The sequence below is a fragment of the Globicephala melas genome, chromosome 8 (assembly GCF_963455315.2).
Source record: "Globicephala melas chromosome 8, mGloMel1.2, whole genome shotgun sequence".
In the NCBI taxonomy this organism is placed as follows: Eukaryota; Metazoa; Chordata; class Mammalia; order Artiodactyla; family Delphinidae; genus Globicephala; species Globicephala melas.
The window spans coordinates 78,501,600-78,525,874 of NC_083321.1; the positions used below are offsets into that span (position 1 = coordinate 78,501,600).

General features: G+C 38.8%; 1 long non-coding RNA gene across 2 annotated transcripts; it reads right to left on the minus strand.

Moving 5' to 3' along the window:
- Positions 1 to 5,809: 5,809 nt before the first annotated feature.
- On the minus strand, positions 5,810 to 23,852 carry LOC132597709 (uncharacterized). Of its 2 annotated transcripts, none has more exons than XR_009564950.1 (3): positions 23,722 to 23,852; positions 23,510 to 23,611; positions 5,810 to 7,103 (listed from the first exon to the last, which is right to left on the minus strand). It is a non-coding gene; the product is annotated as an uncharacterized lncRNA (long non-coding RNA). The 2 variants fall into 2 exon arrangements; XR_009564949.1 differs by having other exon boundaries at positions 5,810 to 7,135.
- Positions 23,853 to 24,275: the final 423 nt, after the last annotated feature.

Genomic DNA, 24,275 nt, shown 5'->3' on the forward strand with positions numbered 1-24,275 from the left:
CTCTTATTAAAACTTAGCTCCACCATTTCTGTTTCACAGAGCTCACCTTTCAGAGACAGTAGGTGATCGCTGACCTAGTAAAGAGGAATTTGAAGGACAATTCTAAGGGATTATGCAGTTCCCTGTTACTTAGCATCAAAAGAATATTGTTCTAGAATTCTGTAATCCTCCAACCCAATTAAAAGTGCATGAGGCAAAAAAAAAATTTTTTTTAATAAGATCAATTCTCTAAAAAGAAATAGCATCTGTAAGTAGAGGACAGAGAACTGTTAAAACTCAGTGCAATCAGCAAAATCTAGACTGTCAGAAGATCTACAAGAAAAATGACGAGATTCCACAACAAATTATTAGAAAGAGGGAGAGAGAAGGAAATTTTTAGAAGGTACTTTAAAAATAGATCAATCACTTTTTGTATGTGGTTCTTCTTTGAATCTTTATTCAAATGGCATAAACAATGTTTTGGCATTTATGGGACAATTGGAAAATTGAACATAAGCTGATATTTGATAAAATTCTAGAACAGTCAAAATTATGTGTATGACAGCTATCAGTGATGCTTGGGGTTTGGGTTGGGGTGGTGATGGAGGGGGAAGACTTGACTGCAAGAGGCACAAGGGAACTTTTTAGATAATAGTAATATTCTATATCTTGATTAAGGTGGTGGTGTATATACTTGTCAAAACTCATTGAACTGTACAACTAAAAATGTATGCCTTTTATTGTATGAATGTCATTCCTCAGTAAGGTTGATTTAAAAGGTGCCTAAAAAATCCCACAAAACAAAACAAAGGACAATAACAAAACCCTATTAGACATAACCAAGCTTATTTCTTCAAGAAGTGAGCTACAAAAGCTAAACATCCCTTTTCCCAAATGGGACAAAGGAAATGGGATAAAAATCTAAAGGAGAGGCACGAAGACCTCAGAGGACAATGTTCAAGGGATATCCTTACAGGGAGCAGAATGAAGGCCTATTTGAAGGATAAGAAACCCTCATAATGCCTGTCTAGCAGGATACCAGCATTGTTACGGACCCGGGACTATTGCACATCTTCTTTTCTAAATAGGAATATTTATTGTGGTTATCATGTCCCTTCTCCACTGTTGTTTATTGCATGAGAGTGGGGAGCAGATAATTGTCTCTGAGTTCACAGGTGACTGGACCATAAAGAGCCACTTCCAGATGTAAGGAAGAAGACCCCATCACACCTGGATATTCTGGAGATTCAGCTGAATGCACTGACTGAATAGGAGCCTGCCTGCATCTATAGAATTCTCTGAAAAAAAAATACAATTGTGAGTCTATGTATGATATTCACTCATTCAGTCTGTTACTCAAACAATATTTAGTGATCACTTAAACTAGGAACTGCTGGAATTAGGGATATAAAAGGCAGGTATGACTCTTGCATTCATGATGCTTACAGTTTGGAGGAGGAAATATATGTAGCCTATTTACGTTTAAAAGAACATTATGAACAAAGAATAGGGTCAATAATCTATGCTTGTTAGTGATATTAAAGGGAAGGTGATTTCCCTGGAAATCACTTAGATCATTTTCTTCATTGCTTTCCCTGATCAGTACATAATGCACCACTATACCTCCATTCTCAAAATAAAGCATTCCATTACTCCAATTGCTCTAATAGAAGGGGCATCACTGTGAGCAGTATAGAATTGCCTAGTTAAGTGGTTTTAATCTTTTCTGCTGTTCACCAACACACAGATGTACATTATTTTTCATCAAGAAAGCACCTAGGGCTTCCCTGGTGGCGCAGTGGTTGAAAGTCCGCCTGCCGATTCAGGGGACATGGGTTCGTGCCCCGGTCCAGGAAGATCACACATGCCATGGAGCAGCTAGGCCCGTAATCCATGGCCGCTGAGCCTGCGCGTCCGGAGCCTGTGCTCCGCAACGGGAGAAGCCACAACAGTGAGAGGCCCGCATACCGCCAAAAAAAAAAAAAAGAAAGCACCTAGAATGGAGAAACAAACTATGACAGAGTACTGTGGTTCTTTGTTGTGTGCTATAATTTTTTTTTAATAAATGTAAATTAGAAGGAAAGGGAGGGATGAAGCATTTACCTTAAATAGAAACACATGTGTTCTGGTTTCAGCTCCAAAGACACTCAGTGACTTTAGGTAAGACACAAAGCTTCCTTTCTCTTTCATCTTATTTTACTGTTACATGAAGTTTATAGAAAAAATAACTAAATAATATCCATCCATAAAGACAGAGGACATATATTTATGCCAAATGGGGCAGTGGGCAAAAGGACTGAAACTGAGCCATAGCTTTGATCTATTTGACATTTTGGTTGTATATTCATCCCTTAGCTTGGGGGGTGGGTTATAGCATGAAGCTATGAAAAAGATCGTTTAAAATTGTTGTATCTATATCAAAGCAGCCAAAAATAGTGCCCTGAAATATATTAATTCATATATCCTGTACATAGTCTATTTTTTTCTTAACACTTCTTTAAAATAGGGCATTTCAACTTGCCAGAAAAACAAACAATACAAAAATTAAGTGATCTGTGGGATGCCACTTATTATTGGGGTCCTGGATCTATACAAATACTCTTCTTTCCATACATTAACATTGATATTTTTCAAAATAACCTTATAGGTCAAAATTTTGTAAAATACTTCCATATATATAAACCCAGAGATAGAAGACTATGGAAATATCCTGGCAGTCCAGTGGTGAGGACTCTGTGCTTTCACTGCCACGGGCCTGGCTTCCATCCCTGCCTTGGGGAACTAAGATCCCTCAAGCCACGTGAGGTGGCCAAAAAAAAAAAAAAAAAAGACTATAAGAGACAAATATGGAGAGACAAATAACAGTAGAGAGACAAATAACAATGAAAACACAACAATCCAAAACCTACATGACACAGCAAAAGCAGTTCTAAGAGGGAACTTTACAGCAGTACCATCTTACCTCAAGAAACAAGAAAAATCTCAAACAACCTATCCTTACACCTAAAGCAACTAGAGGAAGAAGAGCAAACAAAACCACAAGTTAGTAGAAGGAAAGAAATCATAAAAATCAGAGCAGAAATAAATGAAATAGAAACAAAGAAAACAATAGTAACTATCAATGAAAGTAAAAGCTGGTTCTTTGAGAAGGTAAACAAAACTGATAAACCTTTAGCCAGACACATCAAGAAAAAAAGAGGTCTCAAATTAATAAAGTTAGAAATGAAAAAGGAGGAGTTACAATGAACACCACAGAAATGCAAAGGATCATAAGAGACTACTACAAACAACTATATGACAATAAAATGGACAACCTAGAAGAAATGGACAAATTCTTAGAAAGGTGCAATCTTCCAAGACTGAACCAGGAAGAAATAGAAGATATGAACAGACCAATCCCAAGTAATGAAATTGAAACTGTGATTTAAAAACTCCCAACAAACAGAAGTCCAGGACCAGATGGCTTCACAGGTGAATTCTATCAAACATTTAGAAAAGAGCTAATACCTACCCTTCCAAAACTCTTCCAAAAACCTTTAGAAGAAATAACACTCCCAAACTCATTCTACGAGGACATCATCACCCTGATACCAAAACCAGACAAAGATATCACAGAAAAAGAAAATTACAGGCCAATATCACTGATGAGCATAGACTCAAAAATCCTCAACAAAATACTAGGAAACTGAATCCAACAACACATTAAAAGAGTCATACACCATGAGCAAGTGGAATTTATCCCAGGGGTGCAAGGATTCTTCAATATACACAAATTAATCAGTGTGATACACCATATTAACAAATTAAGGAATAAAAACCATATAATCATCTCAATAGAAGCAGAAAAAGCTTCTGATAAAATTCAACACCCATTTATGACAAAAAATCTCCAGAAAGTGTGCATAAAGGTAACATATGATGGCCATATATGAGAAAACTACAGCAAACATCATTCTCAGTGGTGAAAACTGAAAGCATTTTCTCTAAGATCATGAATAAGATAAGGATGTCCACCCCCACAACTAGTATTCAACATAGTTTTGGAATTCCTAGCTATGGCAGTCAGAGAAGAAAAAGAAATAAAATTAATCCAAACTGGAAAAGAAGAAGTAAAATTGTCACTGTTTGCAGATGACATGAATCTATACATAGAAAATCCTAAAGATGCTACCAGAAAACTATAAACAATGAATTTGGTAAAGCTGCAGCATATAAAATTAATACACAGAAATCTGTTGCATGCCTATACACTAACAACAAAAGGTCCGAAAGAGAAATTAAGGAAACAATCCCATTTATCATTGAATCAAAAAGAATAAAATCCTTAGGAATAAATCTACCTAAGAAGGCAAAAGACCTGTACTCAGAAAACTATAAGATATTGATGAAAGAAATCAAAGATGACACAAACAGTTGGAGAGATATATCATGTTCTTGGAAGAATCGATACTGTGAAAATGACCATACTACCCAAAGCAATGTACAGATTCAATGCAATCCCTATCAAATTACCAATGGCATTTTTCACAGAATTAGAACAAAAATATTTACAATTTGGATGGAAACACAAAAGACCCCAAGCCACCAAAGCAATCTTGAGAAAGAGAAATGGAGCTGGAGGAATCACAGGCTCCCCAACTTGAAACTATACCAAAAACTACAGAAATCAAGGCAGTATGGTACTGGCACAAAAACAGAAATATAGATCAATGGTACAGGATAGAAAGCCCAGAGATAAACCCATGCACATACGGTCACCTAATCTATGACAAAGGAGTCAAGAGTATACAATGGAGAAAAGATAGTCTCTTCAGTAAGTGGTGCTTGGAAAACTGGACAGCTACATGCAAATGAATGAAATTAGAACACTCCCTAATATCGCACACAAAAATAAACTCAAAATGGATTAAAGATCTAAATGTAAGGCTGGATACTGTAAAACTCTTAGAGAAAAACATAGGCAGAACACTCTGACATAAATTGCAGCAAGATCTTTTTTGATCCACCTCCTAGAGTAATGAAAATAAAAAGAAAAATAAACAAATGGGACCTAATTAAACTTAAAAGCTTTTGCACAGCAAAGAAAACCATAAACAAGATGAAAAGACAACCCTCAGAATGGGAGAAAATATTTGCAAATGTAGCAACTGACAAGGTATACAAACAGTTCATGCAGCTCAGTATCAAAAAAAACAAACAACCCAACCAAAAAATGGGCAGAAGATCTAAATAGACATTTCTCCAAAGAAGACATACAGATGGCTAAAAAACACATGAAAAGATGCTCAAATCACTAATTATTAGAGAAATGCAAATCAAAACTACAACGAGGTATCACCTCACCCCAGTCAGAATGGCCATCATCAAAACATCTACCAACAATAAATGCTGGGGAGGGTGTGGAGAAAAGGGAGCCCTCCTACACTGTTGGTGGGAATTTAAACTGGTGCAGCCGCTATGGAGAACAGTATGGAGTTTCCTTAAATAACTAAAAATGGAGCTACCATATGATCCAGCAATCCCACTCCTGGGTATACATCTGGAGAAAACCATAATTCGAAAAGATACATGCACCCCAATGTTCATTGCAGCACTATTTACAATAGCCAGGACATGGAAGCAACCTAAATGTCCATCAACAGAGGAATGGATAAAGAAGATGTGGTACATATATACCATGGACTATTACTCAGCCATTAAAAAGAATGAAATAATGCTGTTTGCAGCAACATCGTTGGACCCAGAGATTGTCAAACTGAGTGAAGTAAGTCAGGCAGAGAAAGACAAATATCATATGATATCAGTTTTATGAGGAATATAAAAAGAGGGTACAAATGAACTTATCTACAAAACAGAAATAGTTACAGATATAAAAACACACTATGGTTACTAGGGGGTAAGGCGAGGGAGTGATTAATTGGGAGATTGGATTGACATATACACACTACTATATATAAAATAGATAACTAATAAGGACCTACTGTATAGCACAGGGAACTCTACTCAGTACTTTGTAATGAGCCTATATGGGAAAAGGATCCAAAAAAGAGTGGATATGTATTTATATATGTATAACTCACTTTGCCATACACCTGAAACTAAGACAACATTGTAAAGCAACTATATACCCGTAAGAAAAAAAAATGAAAAAGAAAACAGTATAAATGGGATGTTAAAACAGAAATTCCTATCTTGGAGCTTTAGTAAAGCCTACAAGAACCCCTAGTGTTTTCAAGAGGCCCAGCAGTGCAGAACTATGTAGCATATGCCATGTTCCCCTTACATCCTAAAGCAGTGTGCTAGAGCACATCAGTTACAGCCTGACACTGGCTATCATCCACTCCAGGACTCAGATTGAGAGAGTAGCCACTATCTGGAACATTGTTTGTCATGATGACAGAGGGAAAGGAAAACATGGTGAACATGTGTTTTTGGATGGGTGGCAGAGAAAACCACAAGTGAGTGCAGGGAGCTTGTGTTTAGGTATTTTCTTATAAACATTTTCACAGCCTTAAGCATACATGGATGTCGTGTTTTTGTCTCACTATATACTTCCCAAACTTGATATTAGAAAGTTGGCATAGTGGAAATTGTTTCTTAAAATAAGAACCACGATTAAAGTGATGTATTTGCCGTTTTTAACTTTGCAGCCTTGGATAAAACATTTAATTGTGTTGTGATTCAGTTTTGGCATCTGTATAATATAATAATAATATATGCTTTATCTAGACATCACAGCATTGTAATGTTGAGAAAGTAAGGGACTTCCCTGGTGGTCCAGTGGTTAAGAATCTGTGCTTCCACTGTAGGGGGCGTGGGTTTGATCCCTGGTCGGGAAGCATCCCAAACAAAAGACAAACAAAGAAAACAGTAAGAAAATATGAAGGTGCTATCAAAACTTCTAAGGAGAACATAATTATGTATCAGCTGGAGTCCTTAGTGTACAGCCAACCAAAAGTCAAGTTCTACTAGTCTAGAAAGGATATTTACTTAAGGTAGTCCACATAATCAAAGAAGGATTGCAGAGAAGGAGGCGTGCCCCGGTCCGGGAAGATCCCACATGCCGCGGAGCAGTTGGGCTCGTGAGTCATGGCCGCTGAGCCTGCGCGTACGGAGCCTGTGCTCTGCAACGGGAGAGGCCACAACAGTGAGAGGCCTGCATACCGAAAAAAAGAAAAAAATAGCGTGATCTACACAGGGCAGTTTGACTAGGACTTAGCAAGTTCTTCGGCTTTGGTTAGGCATCACTTCTTTGGAAAGTTCACAGGTGACATGTGGGCATTTACTGAAGGCCCTCCCTACTCAGCACTGAGCAGATTAGTTCACACGACTCAGCAGCCTAGTCAGCGAAGGCAGTGATTCCTAGAAAGGCAATAAATGATCTGCAAATAGTCTCAGACATTTACTTCGCACCCACACTGCTCTGGGCCCTGAAAATGACGACGTTGGCATTTCTTATCATTGAGTCTGATCCTCTCCAAGTGTTCCTCACAGATCTACTCCTTCATCTCTAGCCTCACAGAGACCTCATCCGAGATCAACCTCTATCCAACTCTTGAACCGACTCTAGCCAATTGTTATGGCATAAACTCTATGCTCTGCTTCTTTCAGGGCCTGGACTTTTAATTTGCAAGGGCCTTCTTGTCTCTAAGGAAAATATGGCTCATAAGAAACAAAAATTTTGTCTTTCAAATGCATTTTATTTATTTATTTTGTTACTATCATGAGGTTTCAAGAGCATATTTTTAAAGTAAAAAAAATTAAACATTAACTGATTTTCATTTCTGACTTTACCATCATATTTCTCCTCGAGGCAATAAGAATGACACTGATTAAAATGTTCATGAACAAGAATGTTCAGAAAAGAAAAGCACACAAAAATTTTTTCAAGATATTTTCTCTCTATGGGCTAAACAACCAGAGAATTCTCAGATATGCTCATGGAGCCAGCCCTGTACACACCTTAAGAGAAAGTCAAGGCCTGAGCGACCTGCAGATTCATTCAGTGGAGCTCCAGGTTTCTGTGTCAGGGAGTGCTATGTGTTCACTGAAAGTCATTCTTTCTTACCCTGGAGACAGTAAGATTATATTTCCTGCCCTGCCATGAAAATCTCCTGCCTTAGGCTGCTCTTTACCTGCCAGTCAGCCAGATTCAAATCACTCAGGAGAGGATTCTATCATCCCAGGGAATAGTGGAGCCCCAAAGTGGAAGTAGTCTAGATCCCTCAATCATCACATGGAAGATTGCCTGCCAAATACCACACTGAACTGTCAAGTGAAGGAGAAATATGATTCTGCTACGTTAAGCCACTGAAATTTCAGGGTTGTTTATTGTAACATTTGCAATACCTTGACTGTATTTGTCAGGACTAGGCTATGTTACAATAACACCAAAATCTCAGCATCTTATCAAATGAAAATTAATTTCTTGTTTACAGTATGCCATCAAGAAGACTCTAGTCATCATAGCTAGGCTGATAAAAACTTCATCTTGACTTATGCTTCCATGATCACCACAGCAGTGGAAAAGAACTATGGTAAATCATACATTGGCTTTTAATGTTTCTGTGCATATGTGATATATCACTTCTATCAAAACAAGTCAAATGGTCATGCTTATCTTTAAAAAGAACAAAGAAATGGAATCCTACTATGTGTCAAGAAAATGGAAATCCAGACATATTTGGTAAATGACAGTAATGACTACCACATGAATACAGACATTGGTGTTTGGAAGGAGGGTGCAGGAACATAAAATATGTTGTACAGAATAAGTAGGCAGCAGGCAAGAAAGAAGCAGAGTAGCAGGCTGGTTAGCTGGACAGCCCTACCGTGCCTTGGCAAAATATTTAGTAAAACTGACTCCAATGAGAAGTAGAAGTTAACCATGAACCTAGTGAGACTCTAAATCTATGGGAAGTAAATGGAGGCAGAGTGATAATGTGTCGGTTACAGTTATCTGCCTTTAGCAAGATATTATGTGAAAGAGGGGAGCTCAGATGAGAACTGTTTGGTTTTTTTTTAGGAGAGATAGAAGAGTACTAAGGAATTCTAGAGATCAAGGTCCTTTCAGGATTAGAAAAGCTGACTTCTCCTAGATCCTAAGTAACAAAAGATAAGACTGGAAAAAATTTAAGTGACAAAGGCACTAAAATATCTCTCAGTTAAAATAAAATGTGACTCAATCTTTTTGCAAAGATCAAATTAAGGTTTTTAACCTTGCCATCCAAACTTGTTGCTGCAGATAGCCTCAAGATAGCCATCCTTAATTAAGTTGAGAGTGAGGGGCGTATGTATGAGGAAGCATCATTCTCGAGAATTATATATGTATAAGAAAGAACTAGAAAGTGGAATTTAGAATATGGAAGTAAAAGCAAACATGTTAGAAAGTCTGCTAAGTTTAAGGGAATTGTGTTGTTCAAGAAACTAGGTACCTGGACTAAAAAAGACTTTGAGCCTTAAAACAACCATCAAGCTCCTAGAATTTCCCCAGCAGGAAGACTGGATGTCTTATTTTTTTTGGTTTATAGGTTGCTGGGCCATGCGGAGCCACATTTGAACCTCTTGGAAAGGACTGTGCATCACATGGAAACCTTAGATCCCTTTCCTTTCTCTAATAAAGGAGTCCCCAAAATATATATTCATTGACTTCACAACTCAATTCCTGACAAGGACACTAGATATATGATGGGAATAACTTCACTGGTGCTGAAACCACGCATCTCGGATTGGGACTTGAACACATGGGCTGGGACTCGAACCTAGTCAAAACCCAGATTGGGGCTTGAACCCATTGTCTTTCAGTTGAAATCACATACCTGGTCTCAGGGCTTAATGAAGCTCAGGTTCTTTATGTCTCAGCACAGAAGGAATTCAGTGAGAGGCAAAGTGATAAGTAAGAAGTGGATGTATTTAGAGAGATACATATTCCATAGACAGAATGTGGTCCATCTCAAAAAGCTTGAGAGCGGCCCCAAAATATGGGGTGGTTGGTTTTTATGGGCTGGGTAATTTCACAGGCTAACAAGTGGGAGGATTATTCCAACTATTTTGGAGAAAGGGCAGGGATTTCCAGGATTTGGGCCTCCTCCCACTTTTTGGCCTTTTATGGTTGGCCTCGGAACTCTGTCATGGCACCTATGGGTGTGTCATTTAGCATGCTAATGTATTACAATGGACGTACAATGAGGCTCAAGGTCTCCTGGCAGTCAAATCTTCCACCATATCGTACCTAGTTGGTTCTACCAGTTTTTCTTCTGTCCTCAATGGCTATGTCATTCCTTTAAAGGTTGTGCCCTGCCCCCTTCCCTCCTGTTTCAGTTTCAGTGAATATATTTCTTAGTGGTGTAAAATTTCAAATTTTATATTTGTTAGATAACTCAAAGGTGCCAAGGCAATGCTTGAAAAATGGGAATTGCTACTGTTACCTAAAATCTGGGTTCACCTTCTGGTGGGTGTCGAGCCAATAGATACAAACAAGCCAAAGATTGAGAGAAGGAAGTATTTATTACTTGCAGCAAGTAAGGAGAACACTGGGGATCTTTCCCAAAGCAGTGTCTCCCCTAACAGCAAATTCAGGGAAGTTTTAATCTAAGGGTACATGCATATTCATGAGGGGCCTTGAGCAGAGGAGAATTCAGCATAGAATTGGGGCAAAGCTTGACAGAGTCCAAGTTTTAGTTGATTGAAGTCAGGAGGGTCAACATCATCATTCCACCCTCCACCTGGATGGGGGCCTAAGTTTCTGCAGAACTCAAAGATATGTTATTATGTGTATCACTTGAGGAACCAGGACCCTGCCCAAGGCTGCACTATTTTGTCTTTTTTTAAAAAAATAAATTTATTTATTTATTTTTGGCTGCATTGGGTCTTCATTGCTGCTTGTGGGCTTTCTCTAGATGTGGCAAGCGGGGGATACTCTTCTTTGCAGTGCGCAGGCTTCCCATTGTGGTGGGTTCTCTCATTGTGGAGCACAGGCTCTAGACACATGGACTTCAGTAGTTGTGGCTCCTGGGCTCTAGAGTGCAGGCTCAGTAGTTGTGGCACATGGGCTTAGTTGCTCTGCGGCATGTGGGATCTTCCTGGACCAGGGCTTGAACCCGTGTCTCCTGCACTGGCAGGCGGATTCTTAACCAGTGTGCCATGAGGGAAGTCCTGCACTATTGTTTCTTGACTGTTTCTCCCTAGTTTCTGCATTCCATCCCTGAAGATCATTAATTACTGAGACTTGTTCAAGGGCAAGCATTGCCACCTGGCTTAGATCACAAAATGGCTTAGGCCAAAATGGGTTCCTATGTCAAGAAAGCCATTCCTGGTTCTCTTTCTCTGAGGACCCCCTACCCTCTCTGCTTACATTACTTGGCCTCTTTTCTTTAAATTTATCCTAAGCTACCCTGCTGAGTAAACTGTTGCTGCCAATTATTTGATGTTCTATTCTCAGAGCAACAGGCTGTGATGTCACAGTGTTATTCTATCATAGAATTTATTCAAAACAGATGCTAGACTGTGAAGCAGAAAGCTCTGATTTAATTGCATGTAATTTAACAATCTTTCTATGTAAATAAAAATGGAAATAGAAATAGAAGCTAAAAGACTCAAAATAGCAGTTTATGTGAACAATTTTTCTTAATAGTTACCATGGTACAGGGCGGAGTCCAGATGGCAGAGTAGGAGAACTAGGAGTTTGTGTCCCGTCACAACTAGGGCACCTAGTAGGCACTGGTGGGGGGCCTTGGACCCCTAAGGGGACAGGAAGAATCCCCACGCGACCTGGTAGGATGTGTGTTGGGGGGAAGGAGGCGGGGAGGAAAAGTGGAGGTGTGATGGGACCAGTGCCCCTGAGGGGCAGCAGGGGGAGGGGAGGGGTTCCCACCCTTGGAGGGGACCACTCACAGGGAGGGGATAAGCGGGGACAGGGAGAGACCTTCGGGGGTAGGGGAATTGGAGGGGAATATGGCCAGCGTCTCCCCCACCAGCTTGGGCCCCAGTGAGCCTGCTGGGGTCCTGGGTCTGAACCTTCGCCCTCTGTGGCCCCTTCCGGCTGTGCAGGTCCTGGGGTCATGGGATGGAGGGAGGGAGGAAGAAAAGTGGAGGCAGGATGAGACTGGCACCCCTGAGGGGTGCCTGGGGGAGGGGAGGGGCTCCCATGCTTGGACGGGCCCACTCACAGTGAGGGGATCAGCGGGGACAGAGAGAGACCTTCAGGACATTGGGGGATCAGAGGGGAACACGGCCATGGTCTCCCCTACCCACTCGGGCCCCTGCGAGCCTGCTAGGGTCCCATGCCTGAACCTCTGCCCTCCAGGGCTCCCTCCTGCTGTGCAGATCCTGAGCTTAAATCCTGCACCCCATGGCAGGGCCTTTTCCAGCCTCACAGGTCCTGAGCCCAAGCCCTGCCACCCCCTGCCCCCTGCAAAGGCCTTTTCCAGACACAAGGGTCCTGGGCCCTGGGGGACCCCACTCCACCAAGGCTTCTTCCGGCTACGAGAGTCCCGACATGAGCCCTGCCCCACTCCCCACCCCCCCACCAAGGACTTTTCTGGGCTTTTCTTTTTTTTTTAGCTGTTGTGGTTCTGCCTTGTTTGTTATTTCATTTTTCTTTTTTCTAACACTTCTTAAGTTTTCTAATTTTATTTTATTTTTTATTCTTTATTATTGTTCTGCTCCTTTTTGTTTGTCACCTTTTTTTTTTTTTTTTTTTTGCCATACCGCGAGGCTTGTGGGGTCTTGGTTCCCAGGCTGGGGGTCAGGCCTGACCTACTGTGGTGGGAGCACCAAGTCCAAATCACTGGACTAACAGAGAACTTCAGACCCCAGGGAATATTAAATGGTGTGAGCTCTCCTGGAGGTCCTCATCTCAGCACCAAGACCCGGCTCCACCCAACTGCCTGCAAACTCCAGTGCTAGATGCCTTGGGCCAAACAATCAGCAAGATAGGAACACAGCCCCACCCATCAAAAAAAAAAGAGATGACAAAAAAATATTTTACACACGAAGGAGCAAGGTAAAAACCTATAAGATCAAATAAATGAAGAGGAAATAGGCAACTACCTGAAAAAGAATTCAGGGTAATGATAGTAAAGATAATCCAAAATCTTGGAAATAGAATGGAGATAGGGATTGAGAAAATACAAGAAATGTGTAACAAGGGCTGAGAAGAACTAAAGAACAAACAGTGATGAACAACACAATAACTGAAATGAAAAATACACTAGAAAGAATCAATAGCAGAATAACTGAGGCAGAAGAATGAATAAGTGAGGTGGAAGACAGAATGGTGGAAATAACTGCTGAGGAGCAGAATAAAGAAACAAGAATGAAAAGAAATGAGGACAGGGCTTCCCTAGCAGCACAGTGGTTGAGAGTCCACCTGCCGATACAGGGGACACGGGTTTGTGCCCTGGTCCGGGAAGATCCCACATGCTGTGGAGTGGCTAGGTCCATGAGCCATGGCCGCTGAGCCTGTGTGTCTGGAGCCTGTGCTCCACAACGGGAGAGGCCCATGTACTGCAAAAAAAAAAAAAAAAAAAGAAATGAAGACAGTCTCAGAGACCTCTGGAAAAACAGTAAATGCACCAATATTCGAATTATAGGGGTCCCAGAAGAAGAAGAAAAAGAGAAAGAATCTGAGAAAATATCTTAGCCACCCAAGCCCAGGAAGTGCAGAGAGTACCATATAGGATAAACCCAAGAAGAAACATGTCAAGACACATATTAATCAAACTAACAAAAATTAAATTCAAAGAAAAAATATTAAGAGCAGAAAGGGAAAAGCAAAGAATAACATACAAGGGAATCTGTATAAGTTTATCAGCTGATGTTTCAGCAGAAACTCTGCAGGCCAGAAGAGGGTGGCAGGATATCTTCAAAGTGATGAAAGCAGAAAACCTACAACCAAGATTACTCTACCCAGCAAGGATCTCATACAGATTTGACAGAGAAATCAAAAGCTTTACAGACTAGCAAAAGCTAAGAGAATTCAGCACCACCAAACCAGCTTTACAACAAATACTAAAGGAACTTATCTAAGCAGGAAATACAAGGAAAGAAAAAGACCCATAAAACCAATCCTAAAACAATTAAGAAAATGGTAATAGGAATATACATATCCATAATTACCTTGAATGTAAATGGATTTTGTGTCCATTAGAACGCACACAAAAATAGGACCTGTGTATATGCTGTCTACAAGAGGTCCACTTCAGACTTAGGGACATATACAGACTGAAAGTGAATGGATGGAAAAAGATATTACATGCAAATGTAAATCAAAAAAAAGATGGAGTAGCAATACTCATATCAGATATACTAGACTTTAAAATAAAGACTACTACAAGAGACAAGGAAGGACAGACACTACATAATGATCAAGGGATCAATCAAAGAAGGAGATACATCAATTATAAATATTTATGCATCCAACATATGAGCACCTCAATACATAAGGCAAATGCTAACAGCCATAAAAGGGGAAATTGATGGTAACAAAATAATAGTGGGTGACTTTAACACCCCACTTACACCAATGGGCAGACATCCAGACAGAAAATAAGGAAACACATGCTTTAAATGACAAAATAGACCAGATAGACTTAATTGACATTAATAGGACATTCCACCCCAAAGCGGCAGAATATACTTTCTTCTCAAGTGCTCATGGGTCATTCTCCAGGATAGAGCACATCTCGGGTCACAAATCAAACCTTGGTTAACTTAAGAAAATTGAAATCGTGTCAAGCATCTTTTCTGACCACAGTGCTATGAGATTAGAAATCAATTACAGGAAAAAACCTGTAAAAAACACAGACACATAGAGGCTAAATAATTCACTATTAAATAACAAAGAGATCACTGAAGAAATCAAAGAGGAAATAAAAAAATACATAGAAACAAATGACAATGAAAACACAACAACCCAAACCTACGGAGGCAGCAAAAGCAGTTCTAAGAGGGACGTTTATAGCAACTCAGTCTCACCTCAAGAAACAAGAAAAATCTCAAATAAACAATCAAAATTTACACCTAAAGCAACTAGAGAAAGAAGAACAAAAAAAACCCCCAAAGTTAGTAGAAGGAAAGAAATCATAAAGATCAGAGCAGAAAAAAATGAAATAGAAAAAGAAAACAATAGCAAAGATCAATAAAACTAAAAATTGGTTCTTTGAGAAGATAACAAAATTGATAAACCTTTGGTCAGACTCATCAGGAAGAAAAGGGAGAGGATTAAAATCAATAAAGTCAGAAATGAAAAAGGAGAAATTACAACTGACACCACAGAAATATAAAGGATCATAAGAGACTACTATAAGCAGCTACGTGCCAATAAAATAGACAACCTGGAAGTAATGGACAAATTCTTAGAAAGGTACAACCTTCCAAGACTGAACCAGGAAGAAATATGAACAGACCAATCACAAGTAATGAAATTGAAACTGTGATTTAAAAACTCCCAATGAACAGAAGTCCAGGACCAGATGGCTTCACAGGTGAATTCTATCAAACATTGAGAGAACAGCTAATACCTACCTTTCCGAAACTCTTCCAAGAAATTGCAAAGGAATGAACACTCCTAAGCTCATTCTACGAGGGTACCATCACCCTGATACCAAATCAGACAAAGATATCACAAGAATGAAAATTATAGGCCAATACCACTGATGAACATAGACTCAAAAATCCTGAACACTAGCAAACTGAATCCAACAACACATTAAAATGATCATACACCCTGATCAGGTGGGATTTATACCATGGATGCAAGGATTCTTCAATATATGCAAATCAATCTATGTGATAAACCATATTAACAAATTAAAGAATAAAAGCCATATGATCATCTCAATAGATGCAGAAAAAGCTTTTGACAAAATTCAATACCCATTTATGATAAAAACTCCCCAGAAAGTGGGCATAGAGGGAACCTACCTCAACATAATAAAGGCCATATATGACAAACCCACTGCAAACATGATTCTTAATGGTGAAAAACTGAAAGCATTTCCTCTAAGATCAGGAATAAAACAAGGATGTCCACCCTCACCACTATTATTCAACATAGTTTTAGAAGCCCTAGCCATTGCAATCAGAGAAGGAAAAGAAATAAAAGGAATCCAAATTGGAAAAGAAGAAGTGAAACTCTCACTGTTTGCAGATGATATGATACTATACATAGAAAATCCTAAAGATGCCACCAGAAAACTACTAGAGCTAATCAACGAATTTCGTAAAGTTGCAAGATACAAAATTAATGCACAGAAATCTCTTGCATTCCTATACACTAACAACAAAAAATCAGAAAGAGAAATTAAGGAAAAATCCCATTTACCTTTGCAACAAAAAGAATAAAATACCTAGGAATAAACCTACCTATGGAGGTAAAAGACCTATAGTCAGTAAACTATAAGACACTGATGAAAGAAATCAAAGATGACACAATCAGATGGAGAGATATACCATTTTCTTGGATTGGAAGAATCAATATTGTGAAATAGACTACACAACTCAAAGCAATCCCTATCAAATTACCAATGGCATTTTTCACAGAATTAGAAGAAAAAATTTTACAATTTCGATGGAAACACAATCCTGAGAAAGAAAAACAGAGCTGGAGGAATCAAGCTCCTTGACTTTGGACTATACGACAAAGCTAAACTATTCAAGACAGTATGGTACTGGCACAAAAACAGAAATATAGATCAGTGGTACAGCATAGAAAGCCCTGAGATAAACCCACGCACCTATGGTCACCTAATCTATGACAGAGATTAGAGGACAAGTCTATGACAAAGGAGTCAAAAATATATAATGGGGAAAAGATAGTTGCTTCAGTAAGTGGTGCTGGGAAAACTGGACAGCTACATGTAAAAGAATGAAATTAGAACACTCCCTAACACTATACACAAAAATAAACTCAAAATGGATAAAAGATCTAAGTGTAAGACTGTAAACTATAAAATTCTTAGAGGAAAACGTAGGAAAAACACTCTTTGACATAAATTGCAGCAAGATCTTTTTTGACCCACCTCCTAGAGAAATGGAAATAAAAACAAAAATAAACAAATGGGACTTAATTAAACTTAAAAGCTTTTGCACAGCATAGGAAACTGTAAAAAAGACAAAAAGACAACCCTCAGAATGGGAGAAAATATTTGCAAACGAAGCAACTGACAAAGGATTAATTTCCAAAATACAGAAACAGCTCAGGCAGCTCAATATGAAAAACAACAACAAAAAACAAAAACAAAAAAAGCTCAATTGAAAAATTGGCCAAAGGCCTAAATAGACAGTTTTCCAAATAAGACATACAGATGGCCAAGAGGCACAGGAGAAGATGCTCAACATTACTAATTATTAGAAAAATGCAAATCAAAACTACAATGGAGTATCACCTCACCCCAGTCAGAACGGCCAACATAAAAAATCTACAAACCATAAATGGCAGAGAGGGTGTGGAGCATATGGAACCTTCTTGCACTGTTGGTGGGAATGTAAATTGATACAGCCACTATGGAGAACAGTATGGAGGGTCATTAAAAAACTAAAAATAGAACTACCATATGACCCAGCAATCCCACTACTGGGCATATACCCTGAGAAAACCATAATTCAAAAAGACACATGTACCCCAATGTTCATTGCAACACTATTTACAATAGCCAGGATAGGGAAGCAACCTAAATGTCCACTGACAGAAGAATGGATAAAGAAGATGTCGTACATATATGCAATGGAATATTACTCAGCCATAAAAAGAAATGAAATTGAGTTATTTGTAGTGAGGTGGATGGACCTAGAGTCTGTCATACAGAGTGAAGTAAGTCAGAAAGAGAAAAACAAATACCGTATGCTAATGCACATATATGGAATCTAGAAAAATGGTACAGATGAACCTATTTGCAGGGCAGGGATAGAGATGCAGACATAGAGAATGGATGGGTGGACACAGAGGGGGAAGTAGATGGCAGGATAAACTGGGAGATTAGGGTTGATATAAATATAGTACCAAATAGATAGCTAATGGGAACCTACTGTTCCCATTAGGATCTCAGCTCGGTGCTCTGTGATGACTTAGATGGGCGGGATGGGGGGTGGGAGGGAGGTCCAAGAGGGAGGGCATATATGTATACATATAGCTGATTCACTTCATTGTACAGCAGAAACTAACAAAACATTGGAAGGCAATTATACTCCAATTAAAAAATTCTAATAAAAAATAGTTACTATGGTATAAAGCTTTCTCTTCAGCACTTTACATTAGTGTTATGTATTTTTTAAAATAATATTAAAGGGTATTTAGTTGCAAATCTAAGGAAGACTGTTTTCTTTTAAGCTAGATCATGCACACGGTAAAGAAAGCATCATCAAAGCATCTAAAAAAATAACTTGCCTGAATTGTCTCATAACAGGAGGTTCCAATAAAGAATGCAGTGCTGCCACCAAAAACTAACCAGGAGAATTCAGGAGGCACAAAAGGAGGAGGGAGGAGATGCCAACCCAAACATCCTGTCAACTTCCTAGAAACCTTCACACTGGAATCTATCTTGCCTGAGAGATCTGCACACCACCAGGATAGACCTTGATTCAGTCCAAGTATGGGCAACAAGCAAGATGACTGGCCAAAGACAACCTGGAAAGCAAAATCCATTATCATAAAACGTGAGACTGCAAGCCACGTGGCAGAGCAGCTCTCCTGGGTTCCCTTACCCTACTGCTCTCCACCTGGGTGCCCCTTCCCAATAAAGTCTTTTGCTTTGTCAGTACATGTGTCTCCTTGCACAATTCATTTCCGAGTGTTAGACACGCTTGGGCCCTGGAAGGGGTCCTCCTTCCTACAACAATTATAGAGGAAAAGATTACCTATTATAGTAATACATTTTGAAAGTTTTTTTATACTGAGAACCTTAAAACAGTAGGTTCACTGGCATACTTCATTACACTGAAAGGCAAAATTAAAAGCACTATATTTATTAGACAAATGATTATCATGTAACTAGTTATAGGTGCAACAGACTTTATTAAGACAACATACTGTAAAACAGCTTTACAAACTCACATGCTTACAGGGGCAAGTAGGCTATGTAAATTAGTGAAATGGTCAGGGTGTGAGACAGTGGGGTGGGTGAGTACACATCTTATCTGTAGCAGTCTGGATGGGCTAGATTAGGGCAGAGAAACAAAGAAGTCAATTGTTCAATTGTTTAAGACAACCAAATTTGTTTGTTGCTCACACTACATGTTGGTCAAGGGTCAGCTGGGGACCCTGTTCTTTGTCATTAGAACAAATCTATCTAGATTTGACATATCTATCAAATGTCACTATCTAGAACATTATTGGTTACTATGGCAGAGGAAAAAGAAAGTGCACAGTTTATCTTGCTTAGTCCAAGCAACATTTTTTTCCTTAATTTGAAATATGTTAGAAGGTATGGTAGTCATTAGAACTGTTCTCAGATATTTTATAGCTTTCTTTCTTTCTGTGCACAAGGTACAATAGCACTTTCCTGCCTACTTGCAATTAGATGTTACTATGTGGCTTGGTTGGCCAACAAAATGTAAATGGAATTGATGTGCATAAACTTTAAGAGCCACAAGGTTTCTTTTCACTCAATACCAATAAGATATATTTTCAACTACAACAATTGTGACTATTCAAGAGAACTCTTATATAAGGTAATTTAAAACAAAGCTCAAGAAGTAGAAACAGTTACCAAAAAGTTTACAATTAACTTTGATATTTAATTTTTAATATATAATGAAGCCCCAGCATTCAAATAAATAGTATTTAACATCTGATAGAAGACTCAAAATATTTATTTAATCATAGTGTCTGTATTTTCTTATAGTGAAACCCAAGAGTATTGTCTGCAAGGAGCTCCACACTTTGATTTTGTTCTCCACCAATGTCTGTTTCTGATTCTCTTTGTTAGTGGAGATTGGGGAAAATCATCCCCACATTACCACATTTCTGGCCCATTCCCCCACCTCCTCAACCATGTCCAGGATTAGTCTGGGGAATGGAAGTAGACAGAATTGCAAATGCAAGAATCATCTTCATTTAGATGTATGAACTGATAAACACTAACTCCTTTATTTACATGGCTCCTTCCTCTCCCCCTATATTTTCAGTACAATTGACTACAGGAAGTATTGGGTCCCTATTAGAGTCAGGTGTAATGGTTAATGGCTATTTTCTGACTTAGGAGCAGAATTTGGAGAAATAGACTCCCTATTATTCCACAGGGACACATAAAAATGTACAGAGGTAAACATATTTAAGTATTTGAGTTGAACATTAAATGTCATATTAGAATATATATTTCATTGTACTGGTGATTGAAATCTGTAAATACTATGCCCTAGAGTAAGTTTCAGCTTCTCCAAGTGTGAAGAAGAGGTTCCGAAATTACATTCTTTCATGTATAGCTCCCCCAACAGTGTCCAAGGATAGTAATTAGATGACTATTCTTTTTTTTTAAATTTTGTAATCTTTGGCTGTGTTGGGTCTTCGTTTCTGTGCAAGGGCTTTCTCTAGTTGCGGCAAGTGGGGGCCACTCTTCATAGTGGTGCGCGGGCCTCTTCACTATTGCGGTCTCTCTTGTTGTGGAGCACAGGCTCCAGACGCGCAGGCTCAGTAGTTGTGGCTCACGGGCCTAGTTGCTCTGCGGCATGTGGGATCTTCCCAGACCAGGGCTCGAACCCATGTCCCCTGCATTAGCAGGCAGATTCTCAACCACTGTGCCACCAGGGAAGCCCAAGATGACTATTCTTTAATATGAAAAATGATATTATAACAATCCTATGGTATTTTTTCTTTCAATTGAATAAGAGTATAAAGAGTATATTTAATAAGTGGGGCAATATTTTTTAACCATCATTATGTTTTTAATATAATTTGCCTAATATTTGTCAAACATAACGGATAAAACAGAAAACGTTTTTTTTCCTCTATTCACTTTCATAAAATAGATACAGATAACTTAGAGATCATCTAGAACGGTGGTACCCTGGGGAAACTTGAGTTATTTTTGGGGGTCTGTGAGGTCAAACTATTTCCACAATAGTAAGACATTTTGTGCCTCTTTCACTGTGCTTGACATTTGATGGTGTAAAAGTAATGGCGGGCAGAATTCTAAAACAGCCCCGAGGTTTCACTCTCTGGTGGGCACACCTTGGATAACCTTCTCATCTTGAATGTGGGCAAATCCTGTGAATATAGTGGGCTACCACTTCCATGCTTTAGTTTACTACTCAGTTAACTCTGAGTTATTAAAGGAGATTATTCATTGGGCTTGATCTAATCGGGTAAAACCTTAAAAGGAATGGGGCCCTTTGTGTTATAAGAGATTTGAAGCACAGGAGAGATTTGATGTGTAAGAAAGTTCTCTATTGTTGGCTTTGAAGATGCAGGTAAAGAATGCAGTGGCCTCTAGTTGCTGAAGGTGCCTCCAGCTTATAGCCAGCAAAGAAATGGGGACCTAGGTCTTGCAACTTCAAGGAATCTAGTTCTGTCTCAGCTATATGAACTTGGAAGAGGACCCTAAGCTCCAGATGAGAACTCAGCCTGGCCAACATGTTGAACTAAGCCTTGTAATACCCTTAGTAGAGGACCAGAGATGCAGTTCCCAGACTACTAATGGACAGGACTTCAAGCTAATAAATGGGTAGTGTTTTAGACCACTAAGTTTGTAGCAATTTGTGATGCAGCAATGGAAAACTAAAATAGTGGCTAAACTGCTGACACCTTGGCACAAATCAAGGCACCAAAATGTTTTAGTAGTCATCCATTCTTCACTTCCATGTACTCACAGGAAAAGATTCCAGTTTCACTTACGAATGTCCTCAATGATAGAGTAAATAATTTTATCAGATCTCAAAACTTGAGTACAAGTCATTTTAATATTCTGACTGATGAAACACCATAAAGCACTTCTGCTGCATACTGAAGTACAGTTTGCCTTAAAAAAAAGAACTTGTGTGACTGTTCGAATTGTGATCAAAACTAGCAGCTTTTATCACTGAAGGCAATTTTTACTTGAAAGAATGACAAACTATGATTATTAAGATTTGGGTATTTGGCAGACTTTTTTTTTCCTCAAAAATGAATGAAATAAGCCTATCATTTCAAGGAAAAAACTGACAGTATTTGTTGACAATGATGAAATTCAGGCTTTCATGCAAAAATTAGAATTTTGGAAAACTTAAACTCTCTACTGTAAGTTTGACAACCTCTCCATACATAAAGACTTTTTCTTATGATATCAGTGGTTTATTAATGAATGTGATTTTTAAATATTGCACAGTAAAAGGTATCAACATTTAGAAGATCTGCATAGCTCAAATATTTTCCAAATGATCAATGCATGATGTTACAAAATTATGCATGGGTAAAATATCCATTCAGAGTGCAAGTGACCAATGGATTTTAATGTAGTTGAGTATGAAATGTTGATTGATATGGTTCCAGATTCCAAATTGTAACTGTCCTTTAAGAAACTACCATTTGTGGAGTTTTGGTTTAGTAACAAAGAAGAATACTCACAGTTAACTGAAAAGATTATAAAGTTCTTTCTGTTTTCCAACTACATTATCTGTGTTTTCTCCATATACTTCAACTAAAACAACATATTGCAAGAGATGGAATGCAGAAGTAGATAGACGATCTCTCACTAAGGAATATATTAAAGAGATTTGCAGAAATGTAAAACAATACCACTCTTCTGACCAAATTTATTTTTGTTTTGGGAATTATAATTATTTTCATAAAATATGTTATTTATGTTAACAAGTCTTGGGCTTATTATTTTTAAATTGATGAATAAATGAATATTTTAAAATTTGTCTCACATTGAATGACTATTATAGTAAATGTTGACAGAAATAATGCAGAGAAACAAAAATTTTCTGGAAGCTTCAATACTTTTTTAAAGTATAAATAAGTCCTGACACCAAGAGGTTTGATACATGTAAATACCGAAAAAAGTTAGGAATCCTTGGTTCAGAAAGGTTTTGTGCCCTGGCTCACATTATCTGTTTGCATGCCACCTGCTAACCAACTTTTAAACAAATGCTCCACATTAATTTTTTTTAAACAGCACACTACTGCTGATATCAGTTACTCATTGGTTAGTGTGGCCTAAATTGCGATTAGAAAATAGACCCACACATGTATAATATAAAATGGTTCAAACACAATAAAGGTTACGTGGGCCTCTCACTGTTGTGGCCTCTCCTGTTGCGGAGCACAGGCTCCGGACGCAGAGGCTCAGCAGCCAGGGCTCACGGGCCCAGCCGCTCTGTGGCATGTGGGATCTTCCCGGACTGGGGCACGAACCCATGTCCCCTGCATCGGCAGGTGGACTCTCAACCACTGCGCCACCAGGGAAGCCCAATAAAAGTTATTTCTTGCTTAACAATTGCTGGCTTTATGCCACACTGTGATTCAGAAGCCCTGGTTCAGACTCTTTCATGGTTCTGCCATCTCTTGATGCTTTGTTAGCTGCATCCAGCTGGCAAAGGGTAAAAGTATACTTACTTCTTTAAAATCTTGCCTTGGAAGTGGCACACACTACTTCTGCTCACATTTCATTGGTGAGAATTAGTTAACGCCCACACCTGGATGGCAAACACTTCTTAGCTGCGAAAGGGGAGATATTATGTTAGTGGTTAGCCTGCTGCTACCACTGTGAAATAGTGTCTAGAGATTGAGAATTGTATTTGGGTATGAATCTTCATTCTATAACTTACCATCTCTGAGATTCTTTCTTCTTTATTGAAGCTTCATGAGTACAGGGACTTTATCTGTCTTGTTTTCCACTCTAGGCCTAAGTCTGGGTATACAGCAGTGAACAAGATACACAAAATCCCTATCCACATGGGGTTTACATGTCAACTGGACATCTAGGTTAAAATGTTTTTTGACATCTGGGTTAAAATTGATGAAAACACTCAAATTTCATATCTTGTGGAAGTCCAAAGCCCATCCAAGATTTCTAAAAATTCCTGGGAGGATGAGATTCTCATGATTTCAGCTGCTTTCTAGACTCATCTCCCTACATGTGTTGCCTTGTTATTCACTTTTATTCACATTGCCATGGATGCTTAATTCAGCCATTTCACACATCTCCACCAAAATAACTCACCCAGACTAAGCATTTGTGAGTAATGGAGACTTTCCTTAAGACCCTGGTAAGGATCATAATGCTCATTGCAGAGCAAGAATCTCTGTATCCATATTAGCCATTTTTGCTTTCAAAATCCTTTTTCGCTATCCAGTCACCCTGGGTCGCTATTTGGATTTT